The 17308-nt window shown below is 51.7% G+C and overlaps 1 protein-coding gene across 2 annotated transcripts in view; it reads right to left on the minus strand.

Moving 5' to 3' along the window:
- The window catches only part of EDA (ectodysplasin A), an 88790-nt gene that overhangs the window by 17514 nt on the left and 53968 nt on the right, over nucleotides 1-17308 (minus strand). The window lies entirely within an intron of this gene.

The following is a 17308-nucleotide window of genomic DNA, read 5'->3' on the forward strand; positions in this document are numbered from 1 at the left end:
AGCTTTGGTGTCCTCCTCTGGACTTGCTCTAACATCTCCACGTCCTTGTTGGAGTGAGGGGCCCAAAACCAAACCCAGTATTCAAAGTGTGGCCTCAGCAGTGCTGAGCACAGGAGCTTGATCACTGCCCTAGAAGGACCTGCAGTGAGAGGCTGAGGGGCGATGGTTTGGAACCAGAGGAGGAGAGGTTTAGGTTGGACATCAGGAGGAAGCTCTGCACAACGAGAGCAGTGAGGCACTGGAACAGGCTGCCCAGGGATGTGGTTGAGGCCCCATCCCTGGAGACATTCAAGATCAGACTCAGTGTGGCCCTGGGCAGCCTGATCTGGTTGGAGATGTCCCTGCTGACTGCAGGGGGGTTGGACAAGATGACCTCGGAGGGTCCCTTCCAACCCAATGCAATCCCTCAGTATGAAAGGTGCTGAGGTTCAAGACTTGAAAACTTCACTTGATGTCATTGTCCCAACATGGACATGCAGAGAAGGAGAATTCTTGCTGCCACACTCTTCTGAGCCACACACCAATATTTATGCAGTAAAGCTCAATAATGCTTAGGTGGTTGACCACCTCTGACCTACTGCTTGGCTGTTAGTTGGTGGAGCAGGTTAAATGCCTACAGTAGGCAAATGTAAGTCTTTCACGGTCCTCTCCTGCATCTCCTGCTGTTTAGTACCTTCATCAATGATACAGACTGTGGGAGCAAGTGCACCCTCAGCCAAGTTTGCAGGAGACAACAAGCTGAGTGGTGCAGTTGATAAGCCAGAGGGATGGGATGCCATCCAGAGAGACCTGGATGAGCTGGAGAGGTGGGCCCAGGTGTATCTCATGACATCCCACAAAACCAAGTGCAAGGTCCTGCACATGGGTTGGGACAATCCATATTATCAGTACAGGCTGGGAGATGATGTGAAAAAGGACTTAGGGGCAGTGGCTGACAAAGAGCTGGCCATGAGCTGGCAGTGGACACTTGCAGCCCAGCAGGGAAACTGCACCCTGGGCTGCACCCAGAGAAGCATGGCCAGCCCTTGAGACCCATGAGGGCCCCCAAACTGCACTCAAGGTGTGGCCTCAGCAGCGTTGAGCCCAGGGAGACAGCCACTTCCCTGGTCCCTGCTGGTCACACCATTCCTGATGCAGGCCAGGACACCATGGAGTACCAGAGAGAGCAGTAAGCTGTGAGGGAAAAGTACAGAGAGTAAAACACAGCAACAAGAAAAAAAGCCCAAGCAAAAGGAAAGAGCTATGCTGGAAGCCCTCTGCCTGCAGAGCCATCCAGCTGGGCATCAGTAAGGGGAAGCCTCCAAGCAATGCCAAGCCACTTCCAGCAGAAAGCACTGTGGCCATGGGTCTTAGCAAGGAGCCAGCTGAGATGCCAGTTTCCCACTGAAGCTGAAGAAAAGATTTGTACTAGATGAGTTTCTGTGCTGTAAAAGAGTGCAGCTGTGGCCCAGCAAGCAGCAGCAGACATCTAACCGTGCTTCAGGGAGCAGGTTCTAGCCCCCAGCTCCTGGCAGCCCCACCATCTGCTGGATCATTTCCAAGCACTTCAGAAAAGACCCAAAAAAACCCAACCCAACCCCAACAACAACAACAACAACAAAAACCTCCCCAACCCAACCAGATGGTGATGCAACTCAAGGATATTACATCTGACACGTTTTCTCTCATAAAGATTGATAGAGTTTACTTTCTCCCCCCCAACCCCCTCCCTGATTTGTCTTTCTGCACACCACACACTGCTGTGATTTACTATAAATACAAAAGGAGAAAAAAAAACCCAACACATCTATCAGAACCTTCCCCACCAGGACATCTGCTGATATAAATAGGATATGAAAAAAAACCAACCCCCAAACCCTGGGTTCACTTCTTAGGCCTGTGAGGGGATTAACAAGGAATAGTTCAGATTCCTGCCAAACAGTTCAAACTGGGTTTAGTGAGGGGAACAGAGCCTTGGCAATGATGCTGATTTTCTTCTGTCCCCATCAAGCCCACAAAAGGCTGACCACTCCAGAAACCACACAGAGGAGGAGCACCCAGGAAGGCTGCTCAAAAGCTCAGCTGCCAAGAGCAGAGAGCAAAGTCAACGACTTCCAGTATCTGCAGGGGGCTCCAAGAAGGCTGGGGAGGGACTGCTCAGGCTCTCAGGTAGTGCTAGGACTAGGGGGAATGGAATGAAGCTGGAGGTGGGGAGGAAGTTCTTCCCCATGAGAGTGGTGAAGCCCTGGAATGGGTTGTCCGGGGAGGTGGTTGGGGCCCCATCCCTGGAGGTGTTTAAGGCCAGGCTGGATGAGGCTCTGGCCAGCCTGATCTAGTGTGAGGTGCCCCTGCCCATGGCAGGGGGGCTGGAACTGGATGATCTTTGGTGTCCCTTCCAACCCTGACTGATTCTATGACTTCCTTTACCACAACCTGGTGGTGCCTGCACGCAGCTCAGACCAAAGACGTCTACTGAGGAGCAGCCCCGTGGAGAAGGACTTGGCAGTGCTGGTGAGTGAAAAGCTGGAGAGTCCCCAGTGATGTGCACTCCCAGCCCAGAAGCCAACCAGCTCCTGGGCTGCATCCCCAGCAGCGTGGGCAGCGGGACAAGGGAGGGCATTCTGCACCACTGCTTTACTAAGACCCTACCTGCAGCTCCCATGGCTAATGAGAGGCAAGATGAGAGAAGAACCACAGAAATACTCAGCAACCTCACAGGAGCCTTTTCAACAGCAATATTCATTTGCCTCCCTCATGCTCTTGGGCCATGGGAAAATGCTGGTGTTGCCTCCTTTATTACTCCTGCTAATTCACTCTTTCTGCACCAATCCATTTATTCACACTATTAAAGCATCCACATGGCACAGGATGGAGCTTTGAACTATCAGCATCAGTCTCACTGTCTCACTACAGAGCAACACCAAAGCCAACCCAGCAGTTCCTCTCCCCTCTGCTCCACTCTGCTGAGACCCCACATGCTGGGTCCAGCTCTGGAGTCCTCAGCACAGGAGAGACATGGACCTGTTGGAGTGGGTCCAGAGGAGGCCACAGCAATGATGTGAGGGCTGGAAGCCCTCTGCTGTGAGGACAGGCTGAGAGTGTTGGGGGTTGTTCAGCCTAGAGAAGGCTCCAGGGAAGACCTTAAAGCTGCCTTCTAGTACTTGGAGGGGACCTACAAGAAAGCTGGGGAGGGACTTTTTGCAAGGGCTTGTAATGATAGGATAAGAGGGAGTGGATTGAAGCTTGAGGAGGGAAGATTCAGACTGGAGATTTGGAAGAAAGTCTGTACAGTGAGGGTGGTGAGACACTGGAAAAGGTTGCCCAGGGAGGCTGTGGATGCCTCTTCCCTGGAAGTGTTCATGGCCAGGCTGGATGAGGCCTTGAGCAAGCTGAGTCTAGTTGAGAGTCATCCCTGCCCATGGCATGGGGGTTGGAACTAGATGCTGTTCAAGGTCCTTTCTAATCTAAACCACTCCATGAATCTATGAATCCTATGAATCTCTGAATCAATCAGCCCAAACCAGAAGGAACCATTATGCTGGTTAAGTACTAAAGAAGTCCTACTCATTAAGCCTCCCCTCAATGCCCTATCTCTGTTTGACCAATACTACTGGTGGAAGGTGTAGAAAGAAGAGCTCAAGTGTTACTTGAGATTCCAAGCTATGAAGAATCTGCAACCTTCTTTGATGCAAACTGTCCCAATAAATAAGATCAAACCCCTCCACTTGGGTCACCCCCCCCAAAACTCAGTTGCTCCCTGCACAGAGCTGGTGTAATGGCATTTACATGGCCACGAGATACTTAAGGCTCTTCAAATAGTTTTAAGCTCAGTGTTATTAATACCAGACCACAGTGGAGCTGGGGAAAGAAGGATGTTAGCTCCCAAACACATGCTTAATCTAGAACATGTGGGGTTTGGGGGAGGTTTGGAACCAATATGTTTTCAACATCTTCAGGAAATTTGGTGTATCCAGATGAAAGCTTCTTGGACCTTAGGAAGGTATCAGTCAGTGATACAAATCCTGAAACAAGATGATTCCACCCCCCACCCCCCCTTTTCCTGAAAGTGCTTCTTCAACAGGCCCAGAGAAGAAGGCTGCAGCTCTTGGAGAGCAGCTCCAGAATATTGAGAAAACATGAGGGATCTGGAGAACCCCAGAGAAGGGCAAGGAGGCTGGGGAGAGGGCTCGAGCACAAGCCCCACCAGGAGAGGCTGGGGGAGCTGGGGCTGCTCAGCCTGGAGAAGAGGAGGCTCAGGGGAGACCTTCTTGCTGTCTACAACTACCCGAAGGGAGCTTGTAGCCAGGTGGGGGTTGGTCTCTTCTCCCAGGTAAGCAGCACCAGAACAAGAGGACACAGTCTCAAGCTGTGCCAGGGGAGGTTTAGGCTGGATGTTAGGAAGAAGTTCTTCCCAGCAAGAGAGATTGGCCATTGGAATGTGCTGCCCAGGGAGGTGGTGGAGTCACTGTCCCTGGAGGTGTTCAAGAAGGGATTGGATGTGGCACTTGGAGCCATGGTTTAGTTGTCAGGAGGTGCTGGGTGACAGGTTGGACTGGATGATCTCTGAGGTCTTTTCCAACCTTGTTGATTCTATGATTCTATGAAGTATCCTAGAGGCAAAAGCCATTGTGCACTACTCAAAGCCTCTCACATGCCTTGCCAGAGTGGGTTTTTCATACACAGCATCACACAGAATGCTCTGGGTTGGAAGGGGCCTCCAAAGCTCACCCAGCCCAAATTCCCTGCAGTCAGCAGGGACATCCTCCACTAGATCAGGTTACCCTGTTGAACCTCACCTTCAGTATCTCCAGGAATGGGGCTCCAACCACCTCCCTGGGCAACCTGTTCCAGTGTTCCACTCCCCTCATGGTAAAGAACTTGTTTTGGGGGGTGGGATGAGAAAGGGGGAGGTCTTCTGCTAAATGTGGAGGAAAGATGCTGCCTGCAGTTACAGGCAGGATGGTTGAAGCCAAGGTGATGTCCTCAGCAGAAGGCTGGTGCTGATTTCAGAGCACAGGGAGTCTGCTTTGTAACAGGATGGGGAGCTGACAGTTCAAAGCAGGACAAGGACAAAACAGCACTGCTTGAGACATGAGGTTCATCTAGTTGAGGATGTCCCTGCTCACTGCAGGGAGGTTGGACTAGATGGCCTTTAAAGGTCCCTTCCAACCCGAACCATTCCGTGGCTCGGTAAGGCCATTCCGTCTCTCCTCACTCACCACTGTTGTTTCTCTCTCTTCTTCTGTTTCCATTTGTCTGAAGCTCTTCAAAATTCAAGTGTGAACACAGCCACTCTGTCATCTTTTTTTCTGGTTACATCTGCTACATGATGGCATCCCATTATCTCCCCTGCTTGTCCTTCACTTGACAGCACCTTCCTTCCACACCGAGAGTCCCTTCCTGGAGGCCACCCCAGCACGCTGCTCAACCTCACTGCACCTAACCTCAGTGCACAGCACAAGCACAAGCCCTGCATTTCAGGAGGCTTTGTTTAGTGGCAGCCCTGTCATGTTCTGGAGTTATAAGCTGCTGAGTGCCCAAGGCTGGCTCAGAGCCAATCTATAGCTGCCACTTCTGATTCCCCCACCCCTGTGCTGAGTGAAGCTGCTCAAAGGCAGTCTCCTCCAGCCCGAAAGATCAAGAAGACTTTGCAGCTCCTCTTGGCAGCCACTCTCTTGGCTACATCCACTTTTTGAGGCTATTCTTCATCTCTCTTACAGGCTTTACCCATGTCTCCATATGCCTCCAGGGGAAGTCTCACACGCTGAGGTCTCCTCTGACACTTCTGGAACACCATGCTGCTCGGCCAGAGGGGCTGAGAGGAGCCTGTGCCTCAACACCAAAGGCTGAGAGTCATTTCTCTTGTGGTGAGTTAGGTATGAGAGTGGCCTTCTGCTGCCTCACTGCTTTACTCCTCTGAACAATCTGTCAAAGGACAAGCCTACATCCATGTGTCATCCAGATGATCAGATGCTGCTCCAGGAGCTCCATGGATCAGTAGCCTGCTCCCTTCTCTATTCCTCTGATCCTCTTCACACCAGACCCCAATTCAAGCTTATTGCTCTGAAAACAAATGGAGAAAAGTCACAGCTCATCCCTGCCCCATCTCTCAAGTCCCTGGAGCGACACTGGAGTCCTCAGAGAGCCACAATCTCTCTTCCTCAGACAGCTTCAGACAATGCAAGATCTCATCAAGTAACAGGTTTTTTTTTCTGCTGTTGCCAAAGATTTTTTCCTCCTGGCAATACTCAAAGAGATTTTTGCCCAGTTTGACAACTGAAAGCCAGGACTCTTCACATCAGGGAATAACTTGGTCAGCCTCAAAAGGAATGGGAGGACAGTTAAATGCAAATATAAAGAGACACTGGTCACCACTGCCAGTAGGTTGTGATGTCCTTTATCATGTCTTTAATCGTATTAAAGGGGGAAAAAGTCTTTAGTTCATAGATCCATAGAATGGTTTGGGTTGAAAGGGACCTCAAAAATCAGCCAGTTCCACCCCCCTGCCATGGAGACACCTTCCACTAGGCCAGGTTGCTCAAGGCTTCATCCAACCAGGCCTTGAACACCTCCAGGGAGAGAGCATCCACGACCTCCCTGGGCAGCCTGTTCCAGCATCTCAAAACAGTTCAAGAGGATCAGAACTGAAGAGTGACTGAAAGAGACAGACCTAAGAGACCATCAGTCAACCACCTGTGTCCTGAGTCCAAGTAGAGATGGCTTGCTGAGTACCCATGTTCTGCCTCAGCTGGAAGGAGCAGGGTGAATGTAACTGCTCTCATGGCTTTTCTACCTTAAAAAGGACAGTGAGACCTGCAGCTCATCAGCTGCTGTTGGGGCACCAGCCCTGCACATCTCCTAGGGGCTTTTTGGCACAAGGAACAGCATAGGTGTAGGGCTGTAGAAGCACTAAGCCAGAACAGCAGCCAGCCTGTCACCTTTGCTGTCATCACCTCTGTCATGGTGTTGGTCCTGCTTTGGGGGACAGGGCTGGATCCAGTCACCTCCTGGGATGACTACAATACTCCATGACCTTTCAGCTCCCTGCTTGTTTGAGTAAGGCAGAAGGACCCTCACCCACTGCACCAGGAATTTCCATCACTTTATACGACACAAAGAGCAACCAAATTGATTTATCTCCTCAATCTCATCCAGATCCACTTTGGGACTGGTGGCAACCTACCAGGACAGCCTACTGATACCATGGAGGCTCTTAGAAAAACAAATCCAGTCTCCACTGAGTAGGTGCAAGCACACCACAGTGCAAATGTGTTGGTGAACAAAGGCAAATCCTGCTCTCAATTAACTGCAGAGCCACTGTTGCTGGCAAAGTAACATTGTGCTGCCTTCTCAGAGACTCAAAAACCCGATCAGACATAAATCTCCACCCTCCCAAGCTCACATCATCAGTCCCAGCCAAGCTCCTGGGGTTCACACCAGAACCTGTGGCCATCACATTTCGTTCTCCACACTCTCACTGGCTAGGGAAGGAGACTGTGCCGTGCCTTCTGTCTTCCTTCGGGCGCTTAGGTTGGATTCCAAATGCTGGCTCTCGACAGGAGAGCTGACACACAACGTTCCTCTTTCTAATTTGGCTATCTCCAGGCTTTCACTATTCCCCCCCCCCCCCCCACCTTTGGCTTGCTGCTTGGGACTCCAGGAAAAGCCTCTTTTCTGTAGCCCCCTGCACCCTATTGCTTACTTTCATCAGTCCCCACGTCTTTTGAGTCCAGCCTTTTTTAAAGCGTAGTATTACAGCTGTGTTTTTATTTTGTTTGTTTTATTCGGTTGTTGCTTAACACAAACCATTCTGACATTTCAAGTCATATCCCACTAAGATAAACAACTAACATATGTCATGAATTCCAGTAGAAACGATTCCCAAGTGGTGCTGCAGCGAGGTCTTGCCTGAGCCGAGGGTAAAAACCGGCTCGCTCCAAGCGTGCGCTGGAGCTTTCAGCTGCGCCCTTCCCCACCGCCGCTCTCCACCAGGAATGGAGGGCAGGTGGGAGGAAATCTCCTTGCCTACCTCATCCCTGCAGTGCTTTGCTTGTTCTTCTTCCTCCCCTGTGTCATACTGCCTAATGGGCTGGAAAGCCTCTGCAGCGTGGAGCAGCTGCCTGTAAGCTCGTGGCATAATCACACGGAAGAGCGCGGCGCCGGCACCCAAGAACCTGTGCGCGCACAGGGACTGAGGGCCCTGGGGAGCTGAACAGATTGCTGAATGAAACCCAGGAGAGACCTCAGCCCTCTTTGGGAAGCCAAGGTCAGGTCCCTGCAGCAGCCAGGACGGGGGGAAGCCTTGCCTGGCTCAGCCAACTCTGGAGTTTATCTGTTCGCAGCGTTAACGGACCGCACCAAATCCCACTCGCATTAACTGCATCGCTTTGCAGCCAAACAGTCCCAGAACCCCAGCATGGCTGGGCTGGGGAGAGACTCCTGCAGATCATTTAGTCCAACCCACCTGCTAAAGCAACTTTACCCACAGCAGGTTGCCCAGGATTGCGTCCAGGCGGGCTTGGGATCTCTCCAGAGAAGGAGACTCCACAACCTCCCTGGGCAGCCTGGACCAGTGTTCTGGCACCCTCAAAGTGAAGAAGTTTTTCCTCCTGTCCAGGTGGAACCTCTTGGGTTGTGGTTTTGCTCCTTGTTCTGTCACTGGGCACCACTGCAAAGTGCCTGGATCCACCATCTTGCCCCCCACCCTTTAGATATCAGAATCATAGAATCAATAAGGTTGGAAGAGACCTCAAAGATCATCAAGTCCAATCTGTCACCCAAGACCTCATGCCTACTAGACCATGGCACCAAGTGCCATGTCCAATCTCCTCTTGAACACCTCCAGGGACAAATACTCATCAGCCTTGAGCAGATCCCCTCTCAAGCTGCTCTTCTCCAGGCTAAACAGCCCCAGGGCTCTCAGCCTTTCCTCCTCACAGAGCTGCTCCAGGCCTCTCAGCAGCTTTGTAGCCTCCCCTGGACTAGCTCCAGTTCCTTGTCTCTCTTGAAGCAGGAAGCCCAGAACAGGACCCAGTACTCCAGATATGGCCTCACTAGGGAAGAGTAAAGGAGAATCTCCCTTGACCTGCTGGCCACATTCTTCTTAATGCATCTGATGTCACAGCCAAAAAAGCCCCAATGAAAACAAGTGACTGCCCTGCCTTTCCCCAAAGATTTCCCCTGTGGTGGTGGTCTCCAGCTCTGGGCAGCACTTCTTTAGTTCTTTCTTTATGCTCACTGTATCTGGTCTACTCTAACCCAGCAGGTGTGTAGTGAGGTCACAGCTGAAGACAACTCCACAACTTCCCACCATCAGCATGGCAGCTCTGGGTTTGGCTGTTCAGTCCCACCCTTAACCAACCCAAGATGTGCAGAAGGCAGATAGCCTGCAGCAGGACTCTGTGCCTGGCCTGCCACACCTGGCCATTCAGGAGGGTCTATATCCTCAGCACCAGTTCCTCACCTCTTTGCAGAATCACAGAACATTAGGGGTTGGAAGGGAGCCTCATCCAGTCCAACTCCCCTAGCCAGGGCAGGATCAACTAGAGCAGGTCACACAGGAACACCCCCTGGCAGGTTTTGAAAGTCTCCAGAGAAGAAGACTCCACAACCTCTCTGGGCAGCCTGCTCCAGGGCTCTGACCCCCTCACAGTGACAGCTTTTGTGCTAGAGTAGATCTGTGACCAGCTGGGCTCAGCATAGGTGCTGAGCACACTTGTGTCTGCCTGCAGAACACCCTGTGGCTGTGGCCTGAGGAGCTGGTTTATATGCAAGAAGCAAAGCTCAGCTGCAAGTACTCCAGCAAGAGACAATGAAGCCTCTCATGCTGTGGGAATCACCAGCTACTAGTTGAGCTCAGCCTTTACAAGGCTTGGTGCATGGCATCCACAGTGGAGATGCACACAGAGTTCAGATGCAATTGCATTCCTGCCTGGCTGGAACATCTGTTCTCCTCTCATTAGCCCTGGCTGTGTTTTGTAACAGAAGAAACTATCTGAGATTCCTCAGCTTCAATATTTGACCCGAGGCATTCTGAAAAGCCCCAGCTTTCAGAAGTGGAATTCATACAGAATCACCAGTCACTTCTAATAACTGCTGCCTGCTTAACATGCAGCTGTAAAGAGGAAGGGGGAAAAAAAAACCCCAACAACAACAACCAAGCCTCCAAGTTCAGTTCAAGTTCCAGCAAAGGCTGCTGAAGCACACACCGCAGCCTGAGCGCCGAGCAGCCCATCCCAGCAGCACAATCTGCAGTCCACCCCACCATGGAATCAGCACAAATACCTGGAAATGCAGCTGAGGTGGGATTCTGACCAGACAATTTCTCCCCAAGACTTCTGAATGTCCTTAAAAAAAAACAACCTCCCAAGGGTCATCCCACCACCTTGTGTCAGCCAGGCAGGAGGTCCCAGGGAAGGACAAACAGACCCCAGAGCAGCTCCAGCAGGGTGGAACAAATCAACAGCACCTCATCAGGGCTTTGTAAACACTAAGAAGTATGAAGCATGGCCACTTTGAGGGCAGTGAAGCACTGGCAGAGGCTGCCCAGAGAGGCTGTGGAGTCTCCTTCTTTGGAGAGGTTCCAAACCTGCATGGATGCCATGCTGGGCAATCTGCTGTGTGCAACCCTGCTTCAGCAGGGGTGTTAGACTAGATGGACCCTTGGGGTCCCTTCCAACCCCCACCATGCTGAGATTCTGGGAGTTCAGATCACAACTGGAAGGGCTGGTGAAGAAGACAGGAGGCAAACAGAGGTTGTGTATGGATCAGGACACATCAATCATTCTGCTGTGACCTGGAACGATTTCTCATCGTGGCCATCACACGGTCAGGCTTTGTGCCTCTCCCAGCCACTTAATTCCTTCTAATGTTTTGCATCCAGCTGGCACAGCTCACATCAGAGGTCCAGGAAGAATTCTGGACTCCCATCACTCTTCAGACTCTGTTTCCTTCTTGCTGGCTGATGCAGTCACATGAAAACACCAGCCTCAACACAGGCTGCAGGGATGAACCTCACCACTCTGCCTTTCAGCTTCCCATGCTAACTGGACACAGAACACTACTTCAAAATCCTTAAGCTGAACCAGCACATTGACTCAGTCCCAGATGTTCACACCTTTGCTTTTCCATCACACCTGAGGAACGTGGAGCTTCTCTCAAATGATGACTTGCTCGGGGGTCTGCCACATCATAGATGACACATGATTGTCTGTGGCTTCCCAAGAGAGGCTTCAGCAAAGCTTGTGAATGGATACTGCAGAGAAGGTGAAGTCAACCTGACTTCAGCACTACAAAATAAATTCAAGAGTAGTTTGAACCAAAGATATGATGGAAATTTGTCAGGTGTCTGAAAATGTACTGCCTTCATAGTTACACCTAGACCAAGAATCACAGGATGCTTTGGGTTGGAATATACCTCCGAGATCATCTAGCCCGGCCATTAAACAGCACTGCCAGGTCACCATGTCCCTCAGCTCCACATCTCCTTGGCTTTTAAACCCCTCCAGGAATGGTGACTCCATCACTTCCCTGGGCAGCCTGTTCCAGGGTTTGACAGTGCCTTCAGGTAAGAAGCTATCAGGTAAGGTATTGTCCTGATTGTGGAATCACAGAATTGTCAGGGCTGGAAGGGACCTCAAGGCTCAGTCAGTTCCAACCTCCCTGCCATGGGCAGGGACACCTCACACTACAGCAGGTTGCCCACAGCCACATCCAGCCTGGCTGCAAACACCTCCAGGCAGGAGGCTTCCACCACCTCCCTGGGCAACCTGTGCCAGGCTCTCACCACCCTCATAGGGAACAACTTCTTCCTGACATCCAATCTGAATCTACCCATTTCTAGTTTTGCTCCATCCCCCCAGCCCTACCACTCCCTGACACCCTAAAAGGTCCCTCCCCAGCTTTCCTGTAGCCCCCTTCAGATACTGGAAGGCCACAATTAGGTCTCCTGGGAGCCTTCTCTTCTCCAGACTGAGCAGCTCCAACTCCCTCAGTCTGTCCTCAGAGCAGAGCAGCTCCAGCCCTCTGCTCATCCTGGTGAACCTTCTCTGGACACCTTCCAGCACCTCCAGATCCTTCTTGTAATAGAGGCTCCAGAACTGGACACAGAGCTCCAGGTGGGGTCTCAGCAGAGCTGAGTAGAGAGGGAGAATCCCCTCCCTCGCCCTGCTGGCTCTGCTTCTCTTGCTGCAGCCCAGGATGGGATTGGCTCTCCGGGCTGCAAGTGCTCACTGCTGGCTCCTGCTGAGCTTCTCCTCCACCAGCACCCCCAGGTCCTTTTCTTCAGGGCTGCTCTCAAGCCAGTCCCTGCCCAGCCTATATCAGTACCTGGGATTGCCCCAGCTCAGCTGCAGGACCTTGCAGTTGGTCTTGTTGCACCTCCTGAGGTCGTCACGGGCTCACCTCTCCAGCCTGGCCATCCTAAACCTCCTCTGAACTTAATTCCCCTCAATCCAGTTTCCCTCCTCCCATTTGGAGGGAAAACCACGGAGAAATCCTGGAGGCAATCCGTGAGCGCAAGCCCTTTGTGGTGAGGCTGTCCTGTGGGCCTGCCTGCCGTGCTCCAGCCTCCAGGAAACGCTCTGTATTTCCCCAGTGCTCATCACCATGGTTGCGGAGCACAATAAGGCTCTATCGCCCCGCATCCATCTGTGTTTCTGGGAATGCCTGGCCTTTGGGGACTTGTGCAGGGCTGACACAAAGGCACCCATTGTTCTGGAGGCAGAGGGATGAACCTGCCCTTTCCAAAGGAGAGGAAGCAGGCAGGAAAAGTTGCTATTGTAATCTGGATGTAATAATAATATTAAAGAAAGAGAAGAGAGAGACAAAAAAGAGGCCCTGTTGCAGCAGGAGTGGGGGGGAATGGCCAAGGCAGCACCTGTGGGACCAAGGGCTGCCTTGGGGCAAGAGGGGGAGTCAGGAACCATCTGCCACCTGCTAAACCATCCCAAAACCTTCCTAGAACTGTTACTGAGAGCTGCCCTGTGGAGAAGGCCTTGGGGATGCCGGTGAGTGAAAAGCTGGACGTGAGCTGGCAATGTGCACTCCCAGCCCAGAAGCCAGCCCTCTCCTGGGCTGCATCCCCAGCAGTGTGGGCAGCAGGTCAAGGGAGGGGATTCTGCCCCTCTCTGCTGAGACCCCACCTGCAGTACTGGGTCCAGCTCCTCTGCACAGCAGAGACGTGGAGCTGTTGGAGCACGGCCAGAGGAGACCACAGAAATGATGTGAGGGCTGGAACCCCTCTGCTGTAAGGACAGATGAGAGAGTTGGGGTTGTTCAGCCTGCAGAAGAGAAGGCTCCAGGGAGACCTTGTGGTGGCCTTTCAGTACTTGAAGAAGCCTGGAAGAAAGCTGGGAACAGACTCTTTAGCAGGGCCTGACGTGACAGAACAAGGGGTGACGGTTTTGAACTAAAAGCAGGAGATTTAGACTGAATATGGGGAGGGAATTTATTACTCTGCAGGTGGTGAGAGACTGTCCCAGATTGCCCAGAAGTGGCAGATGCTCCATCCCTGGAAACATTCCACATCAGGTTGGAGGGGGCTTTGAGCAACTCGATCTGGTTGAAGATGCCCCTGCTGACTGTAGGGAGGGCTGGCCTAACAACTTCTAAATGTCCCTTCCATACTGTGACTCTAAAATCACCCTAGAGCCATCTTAAACCCACCAAGGAACACCACCAACAGGGAGAAACACTGGATCCACCTAGCTGGCAAATCACTTCCAAAGCTCTAGGTAGAAGTGTGGGGGATCAAGACACGCTTCTGCTCTCCCCGAGTTTCATTTCAGCTAAAGCCCTTTGCAGCACTCAAACCTCTGCCTTCTCCTCAAGGCCTTCCCTTGGCAGCCAGGACTGCCAAAGGAGTAGGAACCAAACTGTTGTCAGCTGAAGGCCAGCCATCTGCTCAGCCTCTTCCAGCTGCCCTGCTCCCAGTCAAAGAATGGGGAAGGACTGCTGGTGTTTCTCACCGAGCTCAGGATGAAAACATCTTGGGAAGGAGAAAAGCAAACCAAAGCAAAACAAAAACCCAACCCCAAACCAAAATGCAAAGAAACCCAAACAAACCAGGAAAGCAGCCCAGCAGGGAGCTAACTGAGAACAGAGATGAAAGCAGGAGGAAAAGAAACTGGGGTGGGGCTTCCCCCACCCCCCCCAGCAATGTTTTCTAACAAGTCCTATCGGCATCTCCATCATCATTTAGAAACTCAAGCCCACGGAATTACCTCTGCACTTAGGAGCATGCTACTCCCATCTCTTGGCTTTGTCAGCAAAGAGCCAGCAGCATATTTATTTATTTTTTTTCCCCACTGGGGCTCTGGGAATAGAGATCCAACATTTTTGTACACAGTTTATTTAAAAGTGGACTAATTTAACATCGGGGATGGTTCCTCTTAGCACAACTGTTGCTCATTACCAGCTCCGGAATGATTTGTTAATCTGGGAGCAAGAGAGGTTCCACAGCAGCACAAACACACCAGGACAAAGAGGAAAGGGGAAAGGGGGCTGGGGAGAAGGGGGGAAGACAAATAAAAGATACTGGAGAGAGGGTCAGATTATGGTGAACTGAAAGGGAATTCTGTGGCAGGTGGAGTTGGGAAGGCAGAGCGGGAAGCACATTGTAAAGTGGGGCTGTAAAGGGAATAACTCTGATTTTTAAAGCTGTGTAAATGTTGGGTTTGGTGGCATGGGCAGGAAGTTGCCTTGAAAGATGATCTGTGCTCCTCAGCTGCCCATTAAAGCCATCTGCCTAGGGCAGGGTGACCATGCCAGAGCAAGGCAGGAGAGCCAGCGAGCAGAGCACGGAGCTGGGCAAGCACCTCAGCCTGGGACACGACCTCGGCTTGTTTAATTGGTTCCAGGGCACTGTGGATGGAAGGGCACCAGCAAACATTAAGCAAGCACAACCATAAAACATGACAAGGGGCTAGGAGGAAGCTGGAATCCTCAAAGGAGGAGCCCTTGAAACACTGGAGCCATGGTCAGAAGGGCAGGATCCAAGCGGCAGCTCTGCGTCAGTGCACACGACTTTTCTGGGGCTTTTTCAGCAAGCAACAGAGAGGCAACAAAGAGGCAACAAAGGCTTCCCTGCCCATGACCTCCCAAATTCACAGAATCACAGAATGGTCTGGCTTGGAAGTGACCTCCAAAGGTCAGCTAGTCCAACCCACTCTGCAGTACGCAGAGGCATCCTCGGCCAGATCAGGTTGCCCAGAGCTCCGGCCGCAGCCACGGCCATCACCATCTCCTAACTCCACAGGGCCGATTCCGACCTGTCTCAAATCCACCTTTTTTGGCAGAAGACCTGAAAGTGAATTTTCCTCTACAAAAACCCTCCTAAGAAGGGAACTGTGTTCTCTCTGCTACATAAATCATCAAAGCCCAGGCTGCTGTGGGTACCAAAGCAAGCAGGACTCCGTGGAAGGGGGACCAGGGCCTTCCACGCTCGGATCGCTTTGGTCTTTCGCCGCACGTGCGAAAGGACTTGAAAGTTCATCAAATTAATTCCAGACAAATATTAGCGAGGCCCCAAGTGGAAAGCACATCTTCTTCCTTCTGGGAATTTATAGTCCATCCACTTTTATCTCCTGGGAGGCACTTTGGAGATCAAAGATTGGATCGGCTCCCCGTTTTGCAGAGCCGATGAAGACGCCGGTGTTACCGGTACCGAGGTTTGATCAGGAGCAGGATTTCATTTGTTGGGTTTGACTTTCTTCTTTGTTTCTCTTTTTTTTCCCCCTTTCTCTCTTTCATCATTCATTGTCCCTCTCTAAAAAGTGAGATTCCTTCACGTAGCTCTAAACCAAACAGCACGAAGTGACACCAGAAAGCTGCTCTGTTTATTTATGGGTTTTCAGGGTTGTTACAAGGTCAGGCCCTGCCCCTGACAGTTTACTCTGCTCTGCCCAATAAAGTGGAGATGGCCAAGCACTAAGTAACTGCTGGCCAACACAGCCTGCCCTGTTAGTGTCACCAGGAACACGACCTGCTGACCTCATGCCCATCACCTTGTGGGGTCAAATCCCCTCACTTGCAGAAGGACAACCAACCAGGGGATGTGTGCTGTGTTGCTGGAGGCACTCAGCTCTGAAGCCTTCCAGGAACATGAAGGAAATTTTGGCAGTAAGGAAAAGTTACAAAGCACAACATGCTTTTCACAAGGCTGAGGAAAAAGCTCTTGGTAGTTCATCAGCTTTCAGCATCCACTCCTCATACAGAACCACAGAATGGTTTGAGTTAGAAGGGATCTTTAAAGGCCAACTAGTCCAACACCCCTACATTCAGCATGGACATCATCAACCAGGCCAGGCTGCTCAGAGCCCTGTCTAACCTGACCTGGAGTGTTTTCAGGGATGAGGCATTTACTACCACTCTGGCTAACCTGGGACAGTGTCTCACCACTCTCAAGTGTCAATTTTTTCTTCCTTCTATGTCCTCTGAATCTCCTTCTGTAGTTCAAGCCCATCACCCCTTGTCCTGTCACATCAGGCCCTGCTAACAAGCCTGTCCCCATCTTTCTTCTAGGCCCCTTTAAGTACTGGCAGGCCACAGCAAGGTCTCCCCATGCAGCTATTCTCTGCACATCTGGCAGTGGAAAGGCAGCTCTTCAGCAGCCCAACAGCCCAGGCTAATTCCTCCAACATCTGCCTGCAGCACTCCGCTTACACCCTGCGCACAGTGGAAACTTGCTACTTACACAAGTGCCTTGTGGAGGCACTGGAACACACTGCCAGGAGTCGGTGCAAAAGGACTCAGATCCTGCCTGAGCCATCTGAGCTTCAGAGCAGCACAGGCTCTGAAGATGATGGCCCCCATTTAGCTGGAACCACTCAGGGAGTCTGTACCAAATGCATCACACTTGTCAGCGTTTCAGGGAGGAGGAATCTGGGGAGCTTCATGAAGCTCTGTCTTGGAGCAGAGCCACAGGGAAACGTTTTTCCACTGTGAAACTGCAGCAGGCTTCAGGGGAGATGGGAAACTCACAGAGCTAGAGAGGAAAATGAACGACAGCCTGAGTCCCAACTTGGGCTTAGCAGGCATCAAGCCACGCACAGACCACTGCCCCACTGCTTCCTTCCCTACTTTCTCTGGCATCCAGTCAGAGAATCATAGAAAGGTCTGGGTTGAAAGGGACCTACCAAGGTCATCCAGTCCAACCTCCTCTGCAGTCAGCAGGGGCATCCTCAACTAGATCAGGCTGCCCAGAGCCCTGCTAAGCCTCACCTTGAATAGCTCCAGGATGGGGCCTCAACTGCCTCCCTGGGCAACCTGTTGCAGTGTTTCACCATCCCCATGGTGCAGAGTTTGTTCCTAACATCCAATTTAAATCTCC

This window comes from Dryobates pubescens, chromosome 18 (genome assembly GCF_014839835.1).
Source record: "Dryobates pubescens isolate bDryPub1 chromosome 18, bDryPub1.pri, whole genome shotgun sequence".
Classification (NCBI taxonomy): domain Eukaryota; kingdom Metazoa; phylum Chordata; class Aves; order Piciformes; family Picidae; genus Dryobates; species Dryobates pubescens.